The following is a 6,158-nucleotide window of genomic DNA, read 5'->3' as shown; positions in this document are numbered from 1 at the left end:
TGTATTCAATGCAATCCAAAAAACTCTGTATTTTAGTGTGTGGAAATTAGTAAACCGATTCTAAAATTTATATAATATTCAAATGTTCATGAAAAAGAAGATTCATTTTAGAAAGAACCAGGTGTGAAGTTGGCATGGTGCTGACACGGACTCATTTGCATATGAAATACTTCATTAATGATAATTCGGCATTGCAGACCATGGGAAATTGACTGTCCAATTTGAATATTGAATGTTCACCAACAGAAGGATAAATAGATGCATTTTTGGCCTATTAATATAATGGAATGCTAGGGAGCAATAATGAAAATGATTTTTACAACTATAATGATGAGTAGGTGAAGCCAGACACAGAATTATGCATACCTTCTGATAACTTTCATATATATCTAAGAAATGCGGAAAATGAAACTCTGTTTTTCCAGAGATGCATATGTAGTTGGAAAATTATACAGCATAGCAAAGAAGTAATTACTAAAAAAGAATAGTGGTCACCTCAAGGAGTGAGGGTGGAAGATGCCAGGAAGAGGCACATGGGGACTTTGAGAATGCCAACAATGTTCTAGTTCTTTACCTTGGTAATGATCTATAGGTGTTCATTTTTACACACATATTTATATTTCATTCACTTTTTGTGTATGAGTGATATATCATAGGGATAAATGAGGATTATGAGAAAACATGTAACATTTTATAACAATACATTTGAACATTTTAATGTAGTGAATTAACAAACATTAGAAAAATATAACTCAACAAACTTGACTCACGAAGACACAGAAATTGTGACTAGACCTATAGCCATTAAAATAAATGAGCGGGTAATTTAAAATACTCCCCCCAAACAGTAAAAGCAATAATAAAATACGCTAGACTCACCAAATATTACAGAAGAAAATAATCTCAATTTTATACAAAGTCTCCTAAGGAACATATGAAAGAAAGAACATTTCCCAGTTTATATCATGTGATAATGATAATTTTGATAGTAAATATGACAATGGACGCATAAATAAAGGGCAATAAGAAATCAATCACACTGATGAAAATAAATGGAAAATCCTCAAGAAAACGTTGGTAAATTAATTCAGCAATCTATACACAAAAGAATATATCAAGACCAAGATAGCTCTATTAAGAAATAAATTTGTATAATCCACTATATTATTAGAATAAAGCATGGAAATCATATGATTATCTCAATAAATTTAATCATACAGCATAGCAAAGTGTTTGATAAAACTCAAGTATAGCAAATTATACAGCATAGCAAAGTGTATGAAAAAACTCAAACTGCATTTATAATAAAACATTGCCAATATCTAGTAATAGAAAGAAACTAATGATGTACATCCTCAACAAACTAGACGGAGGAGGAACATACTTCAAAATAATGAAAGCCATTTATGAAAACCCACAGCCAACATCACACCAAACAGGGAAAAGTTCAAAGCAGTTCCTAAGTACTGGAAGAAGCCAAGGATGCCTACTTTCACCTCTCCTATTCAACATGGCACTGGAAGTCCTAGCCAGCACAATCGGGCAAGAGAAAGAAATAAAAGGTATTCAAATTGGAAAAGAGAATGGCATGATGTATTATATATAATGAAGGATGTTGAATTTTATCAAATGCTTTTTTGCATCTATTTAGATGATCATATGTTTTTTGTTTTTTATTCTGTTTAAGTCATGAATCAAAATTATGTTTAAGATGATTACTTTGAGTTCTTTTTTAGGCAATTTATAGACTTCAAATTCTTTGGTAGTTTACTGGAGTTTCATTTGTTTCCTTTGGTGCTGTTATATTTGCCTCATTCTTTGTGATCCCTGTAGACATTTATTGGTGTCTGTAATTTGAAGGAGCCAACCCCAGTCTTTATGGACTGGTTTTGACTGATAAAGACCATCTCCTGTTGGGTCCTCAGTCTGATGAGATTGCCTCCAGGATCACAGTTGAGTGGGGAGGGAGCAATGACATGTAGTTGCTACAGGTTCTGCAAGCAGGGTCTATGGTTGGTGGGCTTGTTAATTCAAGAGGGCCTGAATCCAGTTTGGTCTCTAGGTGAACTTGACTGCTTTCAGGATCTGGTCAGTAGGGCTGGTGCTGGGATTAGGGTCCACTTCAGGGCCCATACACTAAAAGTCTGTAGCCTGGTTACACACAGGGGTGGCTTCCTCCAGGTCTGTGGGAGGGCTCCCACTGGGTCACCGTGTGGGCCCCGGGCAAACAGTACTGGCTTTGGTCTGCAGATAAAAGAGGCTGGATCTGAGTCATAGAGCTGCTTCAGACTACTGCCTACATTGTTGGTTGTTTCTGTATTATAAAACTCAACTAAATATTATGTGAACATTGACCAGGAGACAATACCTGAGGAAATATTTTTAGAAGTCTCTTAGTAATTTACTGGTGCCTCCCCATAGAGAAAACAATGAATGCAACACCCTTGCTCAGATGTCAGTTGTGTGAATCTCTGAGACAGGGCTTTTGCCTCCCATATGCCAAGTAATAGCTGGTTCTGGTTGGCAGCTCTTTTTCAGGAATAAACACCGATGAAAGGGAGACAGGAAGGGAGGCAGGCCAAGTGTTAAAGCCCTTCACAATGGGTAAGGCATCCATCTAGTCTCAAAGGGGCTTCTGATGTTGCTGTCATTTTCCAAGCTGCCTACTGTAGTTTTTTTTTTTGTTAATAGTCATCTCCTGAAAACGAAATGTAGAAGCTAGATGGACTCTGAATTTTGGCTAATAATTGTTCATATTAAACCCAAAATGAAATTTAGTTATGTTAGACCAGATTTTTCTTATCACTCTCCCTATCAGGTAGTACTACGCATTCCAAAAATTATTGCATGTACGATATAGTCACAATGGAATTAGAGCTTCATTTCCTGAAGTAAACAGTGTTGCAATAACTTGTATAGGTATTTATAGGTCGAAGTTATTGCTGCTTTCCTTGACAAAGACATTACCTCCTCTTTACTGAAGAGCATCATCAAGTATATTTTATCAAATATTTTGCAATCTTGCTTCCTTTCTTATGTTTATATGTTATTTATCGTGAAAAAATTTGACTCACAAGAAATTGCAAAAATAATACATAGAATTCACTGTACCTTTCACCCTTCACCCAGCTTCCCCAAAATATAACATAACCATGACACATAATTTTGGTGTATTATAAAAGTCAGAAAATCTATAATGGCACCATACTATCAATTCACTTACAGACCTTATTCTGATTTCACATTCCTATATATACTTTCTTATGGCATATGTGTGTATGAGATGTTGTCATTTGTACATATTTGTGTAACCATCATCACAGTCATGATATAGAAGTGTTTTATCACAACAAAGACTGTTCTGGTTGCTCCTCTTTTACAGCCAAACTCTCCCTCCAACACTAACCTTTGGAACCTAGCAATATCTTTTTAATCAGTATAATTTTGTCACTTCAAGAATAATTACAAAAATGGAATAACACAGAGTGTGATCATTTGAGATGGGCTTCTCTCACTCAGCATAATGCCTTTGAGATTGTTCTAAGTGTTGTGCATATCAAATAGTTTACTATTACTGTTGAGTAGTATTCCATTGTATGGATGTACAACAATTTGCTTATCCAACAACATTTGAAAGGCATTTGGGCTATAATTTTTAAGTGTACCATTCTGCAGCATTAGTAATATTCACAATGCTGCACAACCATCACTACTATTTATTTTCAAAACTTTTCCATCATTCCAAGCAGAAACTCCATACCCATTAATTAGTAACACCCCATTGCCTTCTCCCCCTAGCCCTTGAAAACCACAAATGTACTTTCTGTCTCTATCAATCTGCCCATTCTAGAGAATTCATAACAGCATAATCATAAAATATTTGTCCTTTTGTGTCTGGCTTATTTCACTTGGGAAATTGTTTTTAAGCTTCATCCATGTTGTAACATGTATCAATCAGAAACGCATTCCTTTTTATGGTTGAATTATATTCCATTGTATGTGTATGCTACATTTTGTTATGCATTCATTTGTTGATGAACATGGGTTTCTACCTTTTGACTTTTTGGAATAATGTTATAATGAACACGGACATGCAAGTATCTGTTCAAGTTACTGTTTATCTTTTTTTTTTTTTACTAATTACCTGGGAGTGAAATTGTTGGATCATATAGCTCTATGCTTACCTATTTCAGGAACCACCCAATTTTTTTCCACAGTGTCTGCACCATTTTACCCTCCCACCAGTAATGAATGAGCATTCCAGTTTCTCCAAATCCTCACCAACACTGGATATTTTCATTTTTTTTTAAATATAGACATCCTAGAAGGTGCAGTGATATCCCATTTTGGTTTCAGCTTGCATTTCACTAATGATTAATGATGTTGAGGTTTTATCATGTGCATATGGGTCATTTCTGTATCTTCCTTGAAAAATGTCTATTGAAGTCCTCTATCATTTTTAAAAATCCGGTTGCTTGTTTGTTTGTTGTTTAGTTGCAGGAGTTCTTTACATCTTCTGGATAATAAATGCTTGTAAGAAATGTATGATTTGCATATATTTTCTCCCATTTTACAGATTTTTCTTTTCAATTTCTTGATAATAACCTTTGATGTACAAAAGGTTTTAATTTTAATGAAGTACAATATATCTGTTTTTCTTTTGTTGCTCATGGTTTTTGTGTCATGTCTAAGAATCCATTGCTGAATCCTAGGCCATGAATATTTACCCATATGTTTTCTTCTAAAATTTTAATAGCTTTAGCTCTTATATTAAGGTTATTGATCCCTTTTTAGTTATCTTTTATACATAGTGTGAGTAGGGGTCCAATTTCATTCTTTCACATGTGGCTATCCAGTTGTATCAGCACCATTTGTTAAAAAGAGCATTATTTTTCCATTGAATGAACTTGACACACTCATCAAAAATCAGTTGTCTGTAGATGTATGTGTTTATTTCTGGAATCTCAGTTCTATTCTGTTGATTTAAATGTCTATGCATATGCCAGTATCACACTGTTTTGATTACTGCAGATTTCTATTAAGTTTCCAAATCAGGAAATATGAGTCTTCTAATTATTTTCTTTTTGTTCAAGAATGTTTGAGAGAATTGGGGGCCCCTTACAATTCCATGGGAATTTTAGGATTGGCTTTTCCATTTCTGCAAAAATAAAAAATCCTATTGCTACTTTGATAGCTATTGCATTGAATCTGTAGATTGCCTTGGGTAGTATTGTTTTCTTTTCTTTTCTTTTCTTTTCTTTTTTCCCCCGAGATGCAGTTTCACTCTGGTTACCTAGGCTGGAATGTAATGGCGCGATCTCAGCTCGCTGCAACCTCTGCCTTCCGGGTTCCAGCGATTCTCCTGCCTCAGCCTCCCAAGTAGCTGGGATTATAGGCGCCTGCCACCATGCCCGGCTAATTTTTTGTATTTTTAGTAGAGACAGGGTTTCACCATGTCAGCCAGGCTGGTCTCGAACTTCTGGCCCCAAGTGATCCACCCATCTCGGCCCCCCAAAGTGCTGGGATTACAGGCGTGAGCAACACCACCCGACCTGTATTGTCATCTTTACAATATTAAGTCTTCCAGTCCATACATGAGATAGCTTTCTATTTATTTAGGTTTTCTTTTGTTTTCAGCAATCTTTTGTAGTTTTCATTGTACAAGTCTTTCACCTCCTTGATTAAATTTATTTGTAAGTATTATATTCTTTTGGATGCTATTTTAAATGGAATTGGTTTACTAATTTCCTTTTCAGATTCTGGTACTAGTGTACAAACACAAAAGTGATTTTTGTGTGTTTTTCTCATATCCTCAACTTTCCTGAATTTATTAACCGTACAATTTCGTGGACTTTTCTTAGAAATTTCACTATGCAAGTTCTTATCATCCATGAATACAGATAATTTTACTTGTTCTTTTGGAATTTGGATTACTTACTCTTAATCTTACCTGATTGCTCTTCCTGGAACTTCCAGTAGTATGTTGAATAGAAGTGGTTAAAGTGGGTATCCCTGTCTTGTTCCTAATCTTAGAGGAAACAATCTTTCACCATTGGGTATGATCCTAGCTGTGAATTTGTCATAAATGGCCTTTATGATATTGAGGAAGCTTCCATGATTTCCTAGTTTGCTGCATGTTTTTATCATAAAAGCACGAT

The sequence above is a fragment of the Pan troglodytes genome, chromosome X, assembly GCF_028858775.2.
Source record: "Pan troglodytes isolate AG18354 chromosome X, NHGRI_mPanTro3-v2.0_pri, whole genome shotgun sequence".
In the NCBI taxonomy this organism is placed as follows: domain Eukaryota; kingdom Metazoa; phylum Chordata; class Mammalia; order Primates; family Hominidae; genus Pan; species Pan troglodytes.
Note: the sequence above shows the minus strand (reverse complement) of the source record.